This window comes from Acanthochromis polyacanthus, chromosome 9 (genome assembly GCF_021347895.1).
Source record: "Acanthochromis polyacanthus isolate Apoly-LR-REF ecotype Palm Island chromosome 9, KAUST_Apoly_ChrSc, whole genome shotgun sequence".
In the NCBI taxonomy this organism is placed as follows: domain Eukaryota; kingdom Metazoa; phylum Chordata; class Actinopteri; family Pomacentridae; genus Acanthochromis; species Acanthochromis polyacanthus.
In genome coordinates, this window is record NC_067121.1 from 19,901,255 (window position 1) to 19,918,552 (window position 17,298).

General features: G+C 40.5%; 1 protein-coding gene across 2 annotated transcripts in view; it reads left to right on the plus strand.

The window, feature by feature from the left end:
* LOC127535517 (myosin-K heavy chain-like) overlaps positions 1 to 17,298 on the plus strand; it is a 98,056-nt gene that overhangs the window by 14,818 nt on the left and 65,940 nt on the right. The window contains exons 1-2 of one of the 2 annotated variants that reach the window (XR_007944351.1): positions 1,600 to 1,697; positions 1,789 to 1,869. The exons of the other annotated variant lie outside the window; for it this stretch is intronic. The gene's annotated coding sequence lies outside the window, so the exon portion shown is untranslated. Of the gene's footprint in view, positions 1 to 1,599; positions 1,698 to 1,788; positions 1,870 to 17,298 lie in introns of those variants that run through there. 2 annotated transcript variants of the gene reach the window in all.

Sequence of the window (17,298 nt, forward strand, 5' to 3'; positions counted from 1 at the left end):
GGCCAAAAAGTTCCATTTTGGTTTCATCTGACCAGAACACCTTCTTCCACATGTTTGGTGTGTCTCCCAGGTGGCTTGTGGCAAACTTCAAATGAGACTTTTGATGGATATCTTTGAGAAATGGCTTTCTTCTTGCCACTCTTCCATAAAGGCCAGATTTGTGCAGTGTACGACTGATTGTTGCCCTATGGACAGACTCTCCCACCTCAGCTGTGGATCTCTGCAGTTCATCCAGAGTGATCATGGGCCTCTTGGCTGCATCTCTGATCAGTCTTCTCCTTGTTGGAGGTGAAAGTTTAGAGGGACGGCCGGGTCTTGGTAGATTTGCAGTGGTCTGATACTCCTTCCATTTCAATATGATTGCTTGCACAGTGCTCCTTGAGATGTTTAAAGCTTGGGAAATCTTTTTGTATCCAAATCCGGCTTTAAACTTCTCCACAACAGTATCTGGGACCTGCCTGGTGTGTTCCTTGGTCTTCATGATGCTCTCTGCACTTTAAACAAAACCCTGAGACTATCACAGAGCAGGTGCATTTATACGGAGACTTGATTACACACAGGTGGATTCTATTTATCATCATCAGTCATTTAGGACAACATTGGATCATTCAGAGATCCTCACTGAACTTCTGGAGTGAGTTTGCTGCACTGAAAGTAAAGGGGCCGAATAATATCGCACGCCCCACTTTTCAGTTTTTTATTTGTTAAAAAAGTATAAAATATCCAATAAATTTCATTCCACTTCACGATTGTGTCCCAATTGTTGTTGATTCTTGACAAAAAATTAAATTTTATATCTTTATGTTTGAAGCCTGAAATGTGGCGAAAGGTTGAAAAGTTCAAGGGGGCCGAATACTTTCACAAGGCACTGTATGTTTCAGGGTTGTTTTAATGGTACTGAAGGTTGTTGTTTTGAAAATTAACATATTTTTCTTATCAACTGTCTCCCTCTGTAGCTCTGAGACAGACTGCTGACCTGTCCAGGGCGAACCCTTGACCTGAGTCAGCTGAGATAGGCTCCAGCCTCCCACGATCCAACAGAGGATTGAGTGGTTTATAGATTATGCATAGATGGATGGAATTCTTAATTATTTCAAGAAAAATGCACAAGTTTTTGCTGACTATTAAATAGGTTTAAATAGTAAAACATGGAATGCATTGCTATTATATTTGGATTGAATTTCGTAATGTAACAGATTTGTGGAATATCTTTTTCATTTTAATCTAATTCATTTAATGTATACATTTTTTTTTGACAAACCGTTTTGTGCATGAAATGAAATGACAAATTTCTTCAAATTTCTCCCTTTCTTCCTCTCTCAACTTTCTAACCAGCGAAAGCGAGACAGCAGCCCACCAGGAGCCTCCAGCCAAGTGGTCCTGCACCCCTTCTGGCTCTCAGCGTGGAGGCGAGGAACCATCCCGGCCGGAGGTCAGTCGTCCTAAACACTCTGCTGAAATGTGTTTTCACAGACGGCTGCCTCCTGTGAGGATAGCTTACCGTAACTGTAATAAATACAACAAATGACCAAATGAAATCCCCAGTCAGTCAGCATTTTTAGACAACAGTGTTTGACCTCAAGTTATCTGTCACAGGAACACGCTGCCCAGCCAGAAAGGAGCACCAGCCCCCAGCCGTCCACCTCTGGCTCACTGCATTACCCTCCAGAGCCTCACATAAGTCTCATCCCCCCACCGTACACCTCAGAATCAGATTCAGATTCAGACTATTATTCCGATTCTGGTGTAGAGGGAGATGTGGATACTGACTCAGACTCTGATTTCCAGGACGAGAGGAGCTCCAGCCCCCCGAGGTCCAACTCTGCTCAGCAAGCGAGGACGTCCCGGCAAATCTCCACCCCGGGGGAGGTCAGTAGCACACTGAAATGTCTACTTTGAGAGAAGTGAATTTTGTCAAGTTAGTCTACAGTCATTTTTAAAAATACAGGAAAGGACTATTTGAAGAGTGCCATCAGGCTTTTTGAGAGCACAGTGTGTTACAGTCACGACCTGATGGTGCCAGTGACGTTTGCAAGTCATCATAAACGTGTGTGAAATGTAAAATGTATTCAGGAGCACATGTGTAAATAAGAAGTGCTACAAAATTCAGACCAAGCTGCCTCAGTTACGATGTTGTGTTCACTGATCCAAGCCAGTGTTCCCCCCAAAACTGCCCCAAGAATTCAGCTCAAACCCTTTCCATCTTGTACACACTCTGCCTCCGTTTGCCAGTTTGGATGAAGGAACCCAAAGAGTGTCTTTTAAAATAACCAACCTGAAGTGGGAGTAGATTATAAAGCCCTCCAGCACTCAGTCTGTATTGATGCCGGTTTTCTGACCACACTCCTCACAAATACAGCGTCTGTTGTTTCCCACAATGGAGGTCCTCCTCTTAATGATTTCAGATTCATGATATGTGTTTGAAAGCAGCATCTATGGAGTAATGTTTTGTTAGAATCGGTGAAATGACAGCAGGATTATTTTGATACTTAAAGAGCTGGTGAGTCTTTCTGTGTCTTTAACACAGCAGCCACAGACCGAGAAAAGTGTCACCTAAATATATTCTCCTCCAAGATTCTCTGGTTTTGGCGCGAGCTATCGCGCCAAAACAAGATTTGCTTTCTAGCGTCCTGAGATTTGGATACAGACCACAACAAATAGCGATCGCCAAGTAATGTGGAGGTTTTCGTTCACTTCTCATCTCTAGTATGTTGTGGGACACTCGTTGAGACTATCCGAGCCGGTCAGTGTGGGAAAAAAAGCATGTTGGGGCGGACTTTGACGCGGGGGGGCACGTTGCCCCATACTTTTCGCTAGCTGAGCTGCTAGCTGAGCTGCGAAACTGCCTGCCTGGCTAAATACTGCAGTTATGTCGAAAATTCATTTCTCCATCACTCACATGTATGAAAAGACATATGAAAACAGACCCCAGGTTGAAAAAAAACCCCGAAGTTCCCCTTTAAGGGGAACTCCAGACTTACTTGGTATTTTAAAAAATATTTTCAAACATTCTTTTCTCCTATAGTTTTTTTTTTAGATTTGGTCTCAGGATAAGAACATTTACACAACAACTGCGTGTTTTAATATTTTGTTACATGGATTATTTGAAATTTGATGAATGGGACGTAAAATGTCCTCCAGTTCTGGAATGATCCATGCATATTATCTTATCTAAGTCCGGCCCGAGGGCCGAATCCGTCCCACTGTCGAATTTCTTTGTGGCCCGCCAGCATTTGTGATCAGGGTATACATACACAGGTTAAAAAATATTTTAGGTTTTACCACAAGGTGGCAGCATGACCCATTCTGACCATAATAGTGTTCGGAAAGTTCAATTCTTTCAATGCACTAAAATGTGTTACTCCATGTGCTCCTTCTCTTCACTGGGAAGATAATGGATACTTCTTCAAAAATATTTGGCCACATGACCAATTTCTTCCATGGTTTTCAAGGAACACATTGCTGATGAGTAAAATATATTACAAAGTTTGCTAATATTAATTGTTTTTAAAAATTTTGCCATTGCTTCCATTAAGTTTTTTTTAGTATAATACAAAGAAAATACATCATGGACTTGGTTAATACTTCATATTATGTTAAAATATGTTATTATTAGTGTTAAAATAGCATAATAGTATGTTAAAATATGTTGCATATTCGTAAAACACATTATAAAGTTTGCTAATAATAACTGTTACTCGTCTTCTATTTTCGAAATTAAATTTTTTTTAATGATATTAGAGAACAGGGTCTGATGGTAATAAACATTTTATTTTATTATTACATTAATTTGTTTTATTATAATTGTAAAGCACCAGAGCTGGACCCGAATATCCGGAATATCTGAATATTCATTTGCTACGGCGGTATCCTGATATTAATTTTGGTCCCCCCCCCCCCCCTTCGGACGTTACGGAGCAGAAAGAATATGCGGCGTTACTGTCTTCCCTCCGCCTTCGGCCCACATCTGCACATATCGGCTCATCTCGTCGTGTGATCACATAAACACATATATGTCTATAACATATAAGACATATGTCTATGTGATCACCTCCTCCTCCCCCCAGACGAAACTATTCGGAGCTTGTCTCTTCACTGTTGCCAACTCCTCAGTAAGGAAAGTCGCTGTTGGCTGTCCTAAAAGTCGCTAGAAGTCGCTAAATGACGTCATTTCCTAATTTGCATATTTCTCAGTTTGCATGTAATTGTAATCAACGTTGTAGGAGAGAATAACGTTGTGGAAGAGACCAAAAAGTGAGTATAAAAAACCCAAAATATTTTTAACAGAGGCGAAATGCTGTGGTTTATTTTAGCATGTCAGTGAAGAAACATTTTCGTTTATATGGCTCCGTAAGTCTGGATGGGATCTGCAGTGACTTTGCGCATGCGTGTTTCATCTGCCATCTGGCCGCGGAGCGATGTGTCCTCTAATCAGACACTGGGACTGCTGCGGGGTTACTGGACTGACAGCCTGTGCTTTGAGATGGGGAGGAGCTCACAGCAGCACCTGCTGCTCATTGAAAACAGTAACTGCAGAATGATCCCAGTTTTCCTGTCAGAGTCTCCAAAACAGCAGAAAAAGTCGCTAGATATGTGGCTAGTCGCTTTTGACAAAAAAAGTCGCTAGGAGCTTTGAAATGTCACTAGATTTAGCGAGAAAGTCGCTAAGTTGGCAACACTGCGTCTCTTCCCTGCGCCTTCGGCCCACTTCGGCTCATCCCGTCGTGTTCTTCGGCTCATCTCGGCTCCTCCATTCGTGTTTGTTACCACCACCCGAATGGCCGGGTGGCTGCCCACTCTGACGTCACGCTTCACTTCGTTGCATAAACACATGCTGAAGACCTGCTGTTTGGGAATTCTTCAGTTTAACTGAAGACAAAACGAAGGCAAAATCTGGATCCGGGAGACCAGACCAACGGATCCGAATATTCGGGCTATCTCCGCCACCAGCCGCCACCAGCCGCCGCGCCGGGGCAGAACGAATATTCGGATATTCGTCTTTAATAGGGCCCGAATATTCGGAGGCCAGAAACCACTATTGGGGCCAGCCCTATAAAGCACTTTGTGATTTTGTATCTGTGAAAAGAGATATCCAATGTAAAGGAATACAAATGGTTAGGATTGATAGTTTGGAGACTTGTAAGTTGCGGAGTGCAGGAAAAATAACTTTATCACTCATTGCAATGAGATATGTTTGTCACTTCTAACCCTCTTAACACTACTGTGCTTAAAAGGCATGCTTTCTCTGAAAAAAATCTCCAAAATACAAATGTTTTTTTAGAGCCACACACTGTAAAAATGGAAACAATGGTTCAGCTTTCCGACTGTTTGTAATAAATACCATCAGTTTTGTGTGGTTACATTGAGAAAAATATTGAAAAGAAGCTTAAAATTGTCAGATTTCATTGTAGTCACTGTATTTAATATGTCAAATTCAAAAATTCACCAAAAATAGTGATGAACATTTAAAACAAACAAACAAAAGAGTCTCTGCTCTGCATGGCAACTGAGAAGCCATGACTGACTCAGGCCAGTTGTGAGCAACAACCATGTCACCAAAATGCAGACACTTTTTGGGTGAACCTTTCAATTCAGTTTCAATAAATTTTATTTACAAGTTGAAATGTGTCATCTCAAGACACTTCAATGAGAAAAGTAAAGAAAATTACAAAGAGAAATCCAACAAATCCAAAATTTCCTTTGGATTCCCGTCTGAGCAAGCACTTGGCGACAGTGGGGAGGTAAAACTCCCTTTTTCAGGAAGAACCCTCCGGCAGAACCAGGCTCAGACAGGGCGGCCATCTGCCTCGACCGGTTGGAGTGAGGGTAAAGGAGGGAGAGAGCAGGATATTATACAGAAAACAGATCAAAACACTAGAGAAAAATAAACAAACAATTTAAAAAAAAAAAAAAGAGAACAATAAACCCAGCGAAGGTTACTGAGGTCAGGACCTGTGAGACTGAAATGTGACTGCAGGCCATTGGTGCTGCTCAGTCCATCACATCAGACACACACACACAGCAGCAGAACGTCTTCTTCATGCAAGACAAGATGCGTTGGAAGCAGTTTTTCTTCTTTTTCTTCTTGCTTTGCTCCTTCTCGCTGTCTTCAGTGTACTGATGGTTCTGCTCGACCTTCCTGAATTGATCTTCCTTGCTGACATTGCTGGTGTCATTGCTCTCACTGTCCTCAATGTCTTTAGCAGCTTTATAATCATCACTCTCCTCAATGTCCTCATACTCGCTGCTCTTCTTGTCCTCCCGGTCTTTGTCCTCATCAGGTAAGCCTGTCAGGTCAATTCTGTTTTCAGGGTCTGCAGGCTTAACCATGATGAACAGGCTGGTGGAGGGTTTAGGTTCATTGCTAAAAAAAGGAAACACACACTGTTGGGTTTACATCCGACAAGCAGAGAATGTAAACATGCAAATCAGCAAAAGTCCATATCAGAGTTTTGTCACTTGCTGGGCTGTTAATATCCCACAACCTGTGTACAAAGTAAATAGAAGCACACTTACCAACTGCTGGTGGGGGAGCTGCTGCTGAGGTAGCTTTTGGTGATAAAAGGGTGGTTGAGGATACCACTGGGGGTGATTCTGTCCTTCTCATCCCACTGAAGCATCGCCTTCAACAGCTCGATGTACTCCCTCCTCTCATCAGCCTCTGCTGGGTTATCCGTCTCAGAATACACCTGGTGCAGAAAACATTTGGGAAGTACAACAGTGGTCAAGTCACCTTCAACCTGAAATATGAATACAATAAATGAACATCACTCTTCAGCAACTAGCTGCTGCTTCCTAAACTACCTACCGTTTTCATTTCATCCAGAGAGCGGAACGTGTGACATCTGGGGGTGCTGTACATGACAAAGAGCCCAAAATACTCTCTCGGAGTCTGAAAGAAGAAAACAATGATGCTTACTAAAGCCTTCATCTTATTGAGCGAGTAAAGGTCAGTGGTAAAATCACAGTAGGAGTATTGTACCTTCAGCCGCCACAAGCCACTACACTTTTTCTTCAAAAAGAATCGTGATCTCCGACCAGCCTCGATGAGATGTTGCGGCGGCAGACCCAGCAGACTGATCATTTGTCGGAGCTGCAGACAGAACACAACACCACGTTAGACCTGAAGCTAATCGTGTGACGGCGTCTAATGCGTTTCAGCTACAGTAATTTACTCACTATCCAGTATTCTGACTCTGTTCCGAAGAGAGCAATACGAGCCACCATCCAGGCCATCATGCAGCCTAACGACCAAACGTCGATGGCCTCTGAATACGGCAGGCCCAGGATGATTTCTGGAGCTCTGAATGTGGAAAAAACATCAAATGAAGATGTGACACAGTAGACAGTAAGGAGACAGTGCTGATTTAAAGATTTCTCAGTGGTGAAAACTTAACAGTATTATCATACCTAAATGCAGGTATTTGGAGTAGCTCTCCTGCTTTGGCTTCGGACGTGTACTTGGCCACACCAAAGTCAATGAGTTTGACCTTGAAGGGCTGCTTCACATGATCCACCATCACGATGTTGTCCATTTTCACGTCACCGTGGATTATGCCAGCACTTTTTGTCGTATTCAAAGCCACGGCCAGCTGTAAGAAAAAACAACAACATTTGTCAGGAGTTGAAGAAATCTGTCACATGGCAATAAAAGTAGAGGTTGTAAAGGTTCCTGAACCACCGATGCTGGTTCTAGCACCACTGTAGGAGATAAATATAGGGAGACAATAGAAGGTCACACCTGTTGAATAACGGTACGGACGTGTTCCAGTGGCATTGGCTCTTTTAAGCCACGTACATAGTCCCACAGGGAGATGTCCAGTTTTTCCAACACCAGGAGCCGCGTACTTTTTACAAAGACTTCTCCCTTGTACTTGATGATGTTGGACTTGTCCGAGTTGTGGCACATGAGCTTTTCCAAGATTTCCGCCTGTGGAGACATAATATGTTTGCTGAGCCACATAGTCCAGTCAGTTCTTCTCAACAACTATGAAGTACATTATTTTTTTTTATGTTTATTTTTTATTTTATTTTATTTTTTTAATAAATTTTATTATTACAACAGTGAACATTAAAGACATACAAACAGGTCACTTTTACAATATAGAAGATAGTGTTAAACAAAGTAGAGAGCAAACAATAATAATGAGTAATAACGATTATATATGCAACAAAGACGAAACAGGGAGAAAAGAAAGGTAAAAAATAAATGGAAATGAAAGCAGAAATAGCTGTTCTCTGTGTGTATGAAGGAGGGAGTGTGTGTATGTGTGTGTGTGTGTGTGTGTGAGAGTGTGTTCACGCATATTCCATATATGATGTATAATATATATGCTGATAATGATAGTGATATAAATAAGGAGATTAATGAATAATAACAGTTATTTACCTCATTACAATAATAATAGAAAACATAACAATTGTCAAAACAAGTGATTGAAACCGGACAATCCCCACACACAGAAAATGTCTTTTTGTGTCACTCTTCAGCTGAAATCAGTGTCCTACCTCACGGTCTAGATTGTTCCTTTCGGGCATCTTTATAGCCACATGCTCTTCAGTCTTGTCTTCCACACATTCCAGCACTGTTCCATAGCCTCCACGTCCCAGGTTTTTCACCAACGTGTAGCCTTTTGGGACTTTGGAACGCTGCGTTGTGGTACTCCCCTCAGAGGAAGGCGATGAGGATGAACTCTGAATGTTCATTTTTATGTCGTCACAGAAGACTGAAAGTGAAACAGACACAAAAGAGAACCATAATCTATGGATGTCTTGTTAAACCGTTGGTAATCTACCACACTGTTGTGATCTCAGTTTTTTTTATCAAATTTGCTAAATATTGAACCAATTATCACAAAGCAACAGCACTGAGTGTTACAACCTGTTCTGAATTGTGTTATAAGGCATATTGGACAGTATTGCAGCAAAATTACACGGATGCTTCCTCAGAAACTCCAAAGTGTTTACTTCATTAAACAGAAGAGTGGAGTTACTTACCTCACAAAAGTTTGCTTATCTAGATTTTGTTGAAATATGGATGTCTCTGAGGTTGGTTTTACTAAACTACTCAATAAACTAATAAATAACTCAGTAAAATAAAGTGAAATGGTGTCTCCGCTCAGAGTTTTTGTGTTTGACATGAATTCTAGAATGCCTTTAAAAACAATTAGAAAGTCCTCAGCATTGTTTATTTTTGAAAATGTCATGTTAAATGATCAAACTGCCGTTGTTTTTCTCATCTATCTGCATTTAATCACCTATAATGACATGCTCTGACTAATGTTGTTATAAATTGCTGACGAATATTTTTGAATGTTTTCAGATTTTTTATTTACAAATCAAGATATTTGAGATATTTTTTAAAAGTCTGTTTATCCACTTCCAGCACATTTTTTACATATTACAGTCATCTGAGGTAACGTTTAAATGACAATATCTCAAGAACTAATACAGATAAAACATGAATTTTTCACCGTCTTTTCTCGTTTCAACTACAGGACAAGTCGATGAAATAATCTCTGAAAACAGGTGACTTGAAATTTAAAAAATCATTGAAGTCATGAAAGTCTCATCTTTGAGCACACATTCCCCACAAAAAACGAGAATGTGCAATACAAAACAAAACATACAGAATCATTTTTTTAACATTAAACACTCGGTCACAAAAATGAAAAAGAAAATGTGACGAACTTAAGTAACTGATTGAGCAGGTAAGACAAGTTGTACCACAAAAACTAAAGTATTGCTGGATAGTATAATATAATTTCCTTTTGGATTCCATGTTATAAGTTAGGAAACAGCGTGAACTATTACTATTATTACAGAGTTGTAGAAAAACAGATTTTAAAACTGCCTTCTGAATGTTTCCTCTGGTGTTTGCTTCATCAAACAGAACAGTGAAGTCACTTACCTCAAAAATGTTCACTTCTTTGGACTTTGTCGAAAGGTTGTTGCTGAATTTAATCTCGATGTCTTGCTAGCTTCGATATAGTCCTGTTGTCCTGCTGAAATCCGTAAGACACTGACTGTCCAGAACTGACTCTACACTGTGATGATTTAAATGTGGTTTGAATTCTAGAATGTCTATGATGATGCAATCAACAGTTAGAAGCTAGTTTTTTAGAGTTGAAACCTGCATATCTTGACAAGGGTACATCAGATCATGTTCAGACTTGGTAGGGGTATTGCTGGGGTCCTGAGGAAGTGCAGTGTGGAGTTTGCAGCAGATTGGATGAATGGTGGTGGCTTTTTCAATGCAATGAAAACAAGGTAGTCACATTCTGACAGCAGTCTCAGCACTACTTCGTTTAAACGTAAACAAATGCAATGGAGCAAATATGTAGTGTTGTTATTGTTTGAACTGTCATAGTGAGTGCAAAAAGCACACTGTGGTTGGGTCTGGGTTTATGCGAAACGCTGAAACACTGGTGTAGTCTTTGGATACGAGGAATATGGCTTTCAAAAAAAGTTTTCTTGCTTCAACTTATGGTTAATTGAGCATTTGGATAAAATATGTTGTGGTAAATTGTGCCATCAATTATGTTGAAGTAAAATAGAAAATTTTATACCTCATATAATGTAAGATCTGTCTCCATTTGTTCATCTCAGGCCTGGTGGGCAGATCCTGTTCTGGTTCCTTATCTAATGTACCTAATGTAATTATTTACCAATAATCATTTAACAAAAATGCATCATCCAGAGCTAACTTCATGCTACATCTTCAGCCTCATATAGTAGCTTACTGTATGATTATATAACACGTGGAATAATTTCAGGTCTCAATAATTGTACAGACATAAAACCATAAACATGAAAAATTTATTTTGAGCAGCAAACAATTGTTTTGTGCACACTGAAAGAAAAACCTGGTTGGATTTGCATAAAAAAAATACTGACAGCGCAAAACTACATTGTGTTTTGGTTTGAACACATTTTCAACCAATATCCCCTTAATTAATATCTGCTGTTTGAGCATCATTATTTCACATTGAAATCTTTAAGTCAAATCATGTTCTTTTTCATACTTCACCCATGTTATACATGCATGAAGCATTTCTTTTAAATATATTTATTTATGTCATCTTGTTGGTGTTTAATTTGTTTGTATCTATAATCAATGATCAAATTTCATATTCTATACATGATAGTTCTATTGATGCAACCTAAATGAAATTACTTTTGCTGAAGCTAAATTTGTGTTGACCTACAAAGCATTCAAAACAATTGAACAAATAAATCACAGACTGATTTAATATTTCTTTTTAGATCAAACAATTGTAAACATGGAAACTACAGAACCTGTTTTAACAGAGAAATATTTCATCTCATCAATGCATTTAATCTACAGAAATGAACTCCCTCCACATTCAACTTAAAGTGCACATGTGCATAACTGAGGCTTAAAAACATTCCTTTGGGTGCCTCAGATAACATGGTTAAACCCTTTAAAATGTCGATTTTGCGTCTCTTTGAAGACACGATGAACTGCAACCAAGTGTTCAGCCAGTTTGCTCCACAACTGTTAGGATTAGGATTACATTCAAACACAAGTAACTAAAGGAGCGACTTACATCCACAAGAAAGAAACAAGGTCGCATATGTGACCAAAGACAGTCTGACCATCAACACCGACCTTGTCTTCTTTTTTCTTTTTTAAACACAGTTAAGTGAAACACTTGAACAATAATTGCATAAACCTATCAACAGCAACTTTTCTTTTAAACAAACAGTGCAAGACAACATGAGGCCCAAAGACCAAACACTGAACACCACAAACCAGTATTCAAGTACCGTATTTTCCACACCATAAGGCGCAGTCTGGATTACGGGGTTTATTTCTGTACTTAAGCCAAATATAAGACGCACCGTATTATTGGACGCACGCTAAAACAAGGAAACGGAACGAAATAGGGGGTTTGGTTGAACTTTATTCTACTACGTATTTAAAAATACACTCACCTTATTTTTTGATCAAGCTTTTGTCACACATCCATAAAAGTCCTCATCTTCCTTACCAAAAAGTAGTATATTCAAGTATATTTTGAGTATACTAAGAAATAAGAAAGTACTCTTATAGTAAACTTGAAGTTACTACTTATGTACTTATACAAGATATACTTTGCCAAGTTAATGTTAAGTATACTCTGAGTTTACAAAAAATTATACTAAAAGCATATTTGCATAGATCAGACCCAGCTGCCCATCTTTCAATAACACAGCACTGTTAAATCTTTTCTTTGGACGATCATAGATCTTACTGTGAAACATATGAAGATGACCTTCCAAATTCTTTCTGGAGCATGTAATGTGATGGAGGAATCATACCAGGAAGCATTATGTTGAGCATTTCAAGTAAATTAGTAACTGCTTCTCCCGATAAATTGTGTCGTAACAGAAAAGACATCAGCATCAGTAATGTTTCCCCTTTTGAAACTGTTGCACCTGGATACAAAGGCTTTTCAGCTTCTCCAGATTCTCCTCCGTCCTCTCCTCCTCCGTCCTCGGTGAGAATAGTTGTGCTCATAAGTTTACATACCCTGACAGAATTTTTGATTTAATCATGACATTTTTTCAGAGAATGGTAATGATAACGTTTTTTTTTTTTTTAAATCAATCATGTTCCTGGTTACACAACCATGTGGTTCTATATGGAGAATATGACAGAAAAATATACAACGTGAAAGGAAAACTTTAGGTTGATGCTGCTTGTGTAAAGACAGACACTTGGATGTTAAGAATGATGAGCCTGTGACCAATAATGACCGGAAGAGGAGTTAAAACCTACAGTGGGGCTAAAAGGTCTTTGGCAGCCAAAAAAATCTTCAAGTTCTCCCACTTAAGAAGATAAGAGTGGTCTGTAATTTTAATCACAGGTACACTTCAACTGTGAGAGACAGAATGTGAAAAAATCCAGGATATCACATTGTATGATATTAAACAATTTTACAGTAAAAATGTGCCAACAATATGTATTTGGCGCCTGCAAACAAGCAAAATTTTTGGCAGCCAAATACTTTGCATATGTGAAGTCTACTGAGAATGGAATTTCCGGAGCCCTTATCTGTATGTTAACTAGTTTTAACAAAGTCAAGGTAATCATTGACTGTTATTTTACAGTGTATGATTAAAGCAGAATATGACTCCTAAGGTTTATACACAATCACTTACCATGTTTTCAGCTGCTCTGCTGTCGGAGACCATTTCAGAATCTGACAGGTATTCTTCATTCTACAGGGGAAAAAAAGATAAGATCAGTAACGACCATTTGATACCGTTGGAATTTAATTCACTCAAGATAAAACTTGGGTGAAGTATGAATTTACCGCTTTATAATCTGTAATAGAGTTTTCCTCATCTTCCCCATTTTCTTCATCTTCTGTGGTACTTTGGTCAAAATCATTGAAGGCCTACAATGTAATAACAAACAAAAGAATTACTTGAAGTTTAATGTAAAGAAATGATGCAATGCAGCATTTGTCCCCTATTCTTTGGAAGGATGAAGTGTCACAGTTCCGCTCCTCTGTCCTGTCTGTCTGGTTGTCTCCCGTCCGCTCCTCTGCCCTGTCTCTGTCTGGTTGTCTCCCGTCCGCTCCTCTGCCCTGTTTGTCTGGTTGTCTCCCATCCGCTCCTCTGCCCTGTCTTTCCCCTGCAGCTCGGTGCCTGAGTGGAGTCTAGCTTCTCAAGCTGACTCCACTCAGGCAATCAACTATCTCCATGGCTCCCCGACAGCTGACGATCATTCACTAACGACTCACCTCTGCAATAAGTACCGGCTCAGCCTTCCACTCCCTGCCAGAGTGTTAACCAAGAACCACGCAGTTCGGTTTGCTCTCCAGCCTTTATGCATTATCTGTTTGAGTTTCTACCCTGTTTTTCCTCACGTTTGTTTTCTCCTGCCTCCACGCAGCCAGCTGTCCGGGAACCCCTCTCCTGCCTGGAACCCCCTCTCCTGCCTGGAACCCCCTCTCCTGCCTGGAACCCCCTCTCCTGCCTGGAACCCCCACTCGAACCCCCACTCCTGCCTGGAACCCCCACTCCTGCCTGGAACCCCCACTCCTGCCTGGAACCCCCCGCTCATGCACTCTGGTTTCCCCATCCTGGCCATTGTTCATCCCCAACAATAAACCACTTGCATTCAGCCAGCCCTGGTAGTGTGGCTTTCTGCTTGGGTCCACCCGCTCGCCGTGACATGAAGCAAATGTGGAAATTAATGGCACGCAGCATTGGGAGGGAGCCTATTTAAAATGACAAAAAGTACTGATAGCAGAAAAATGGAATGACTTGTCTCAATAGGGGCCAACCAAAGTCTCTCTCATTTTCTCTATCTAAAGCGCGTTTTTCTTTTTCTTTAAGTTATTTTCCTTCCAAAGTGTTAACTATTTATTTCTTCAGTTTTGGAACATTAGTCTAGACATTTTGCTCATGTTAAGCTGAATTTTATTCGTTTAATCTGGAGAACCGATTCAGAACCAGCATTTATTTTTCTGAATTTTGACAGTTTTTCATCAAACATCCGTTTTTCTTGGCTAAGATTGAAAGCCATCATTTTCTTAAATCAGGCGGCATTAAACCCGGCGCCATTCAGCTGTGACCTCTGTAGACCTGTTGGATCAGGTCCATTTGCATAGAATCGATAAATCCGCGGCAGGACATCCAAGCGTGGCCATAACGATGACACACCGCTCCGAACCTGCAAGTCCAGACCGTTGTGCTGCTTCTCTGAAGGCCGCAAGTCCCAGCCCCATGACGGTTCACTTCAAAATCCAGCTGAGCTTGCTCTGATTCCATTCTATGGGTGATGTACTAACCGCTTGGTCAATTAATTCATTTAATCAGTTTATTCCTTTACAAATGATTAATTCTTAATTCAAATTACCGGTTACCTCGTCAGGTTAGCTCTGGCTAATCCTCACCATATTTCCTTCTCTCTCACACACACTTCCACATCTCTCACACACACACACACCACACACACACTCCCACATTCCACACATGCACGCGCACACACATGTAGCCCTGCACACACACACACACATCATATCTACATTGTATATAGTTCACTTGTCATTATTTTTCATAGAATAGTTAATAAATACCTCATTTTAGACCAAATTACAGTCTTGTGTTTCTTTGTGTAGAATTTAAACGAGGATTCAAGACTTTTTGATATGAGATTGATCAAAATTTTTATGAATATTAATTTTTTTATTAAAGTTTATTATTTCCCTTGGAATCTTGGGTGGTGCCCCAATTATTGATAACGAGAGCTATAAATCATAAGGTAGTACCCCTACACTGTTGCTGTGCTTCACACAGTTGCATTGGTTGGGATGTGATTTAGACATTAGATATTTTATCTATCTAATATATAAATTAGAAACTTCTGGCCAGTGACCAAAGCAAAATTAAATAAAAAACATTGGGCTAAAGTAAAGTACATGTAGATCTTGAACAAAGTACATACTTGAATTTACCTTTAAAGTGTCAGTTTGCAAACATCTCTTTGCAGAAAAGTCTTCCTCCACCTTCTTACTTTCCAAGGCACAGTTTGAGGCACTCCTCAAGCCATCTTCGGCATCTGTTTGGAGAGCTTTATAGTTGTCTAGCAACTTATGACAGGAAAAGGAAAAACAAGCTGACATACAGTGCCTTGTGAAAGTATTCGGCCCCCTTGAACTTTTCAACCTTTCGCCACATTTCAGGCTTGCATTTCAGGCAACAAGTGGGACACAATCGTGAAGTGGAACGAAATTTATTGGATATTTTAAACTTTTTTAACAACTAAAAACCTGAAAAGTGGGGCGTGCAATATTATTCGGCCCCCTTGCATTAATACTTTGTAGCGCCACCTTTTGCTGCAATTACAGCTGCAAGTCGCTTGGGGTATGTCTATCAGTTTTGCACATCGAGAGACTGAAATTCTTGCCCATTCTTCCTTGCAAAACAGCTCGAGCTCAGTGAGGTTGGATGGAGAGCGTTTGTGAACAGCAGTCTTCAGCTCTGCCCACAGATTCTCGATTGGATTCAGGTCTGGACTTTGACTTGGCCATTCTAACACCTGGATACGTTTATTTGTGAACCATTCCATTGTAGATTTGGCTTTATGTTTTGGATCATTGTCCTGTTGGAAGATAAATCTTCGTCCCAGTCTCAGGTCTTTTGCAGACTCCAACAGGTTTTCTTCCAGAATGGTCCTGTATTTGGCTCCATTCATCTTCCCATCAATTTTAACCATCTTCCCTGTCCCTGCTGAAGAAAAGCAGGCCCAAACCATGAGGCTGCCACCACCATGTTTGACAGTGGGGATGGTGTGTTCAGGGTGATGAGGTGTGTTGCTTTTAAGCCAAACATATCGTTTTGCATTGTGGCCAGAAAGTTCCATTTTGGTTTCATCTGACCAGAGCACCTTCTTCCACATGTTTGGTGTGTCTCCCAGGTGGCTTGTGGCAAACTTTAAATGAGACTTTTTATGGATATCTTTGAGAAATGGCTTTCTTCTTGCCACTCTTCCATAAAGGCCAGATTTGTGCAGTGTACGACTGATTGTTGCCCTATGGACAGACTCTCCCACCTCAGCTGTGGATCTCTGCAGTTCATCCAGAGTGATCATGGGCCTCTTGGCTGCATCTCTGATCAGTCTTCTCCTTGTTGGAGGTGAAAGTTTAGAGGGACGGCCGGGTCTTGGTAGATTTGCAGTGGTCTGATACTCCTTCCATTTCAATATGATTGCTTGCACAGTGCTCCTTGAGATGTTTAAAGCTTGGGAAATCTTTTTGTATCCAAATCCGACTTTAAACTTCTCCACAACAGTATCTGGGACCTGCCTGGTGTGTTCCTTGGTCTTCATGATGCTCTCTGCACTTTAAACAGAACCCTGAGACTATCACAGAGCAGGTGCATTTATACGGAGACTTGATTACACACAGGTGAATTCTATGTATCATCATCAGTCATTTCGGACAACATTGGATCATTCAGAGATCCTCACTGAACTTCTGGAGTGAGTTTGCTGCACTGAAAGTAAAGGGGCCGAATAATATTGCACGCCCCACTTTTCAGTTTTTTATTTGTTAAAAAAGTTTAAAATATCCAATAAATTTCATTCCACTTCATGGGGTGGCATGGCTCAGTGGGTAGAGTGGCCGTCTTGCAACCGAAGGGTTGCCGGTTCAATCCTCGCCCCGTCGTGTTCGAGGTGTCCCTGAGCAAGACACCTAACCCCGAATTACTCCTGATGGGGTCGTGGTTAGCGCCTTGCATGGCAGCTTCCGCCATCAGTGTGTGAATGGGTGAATGTGA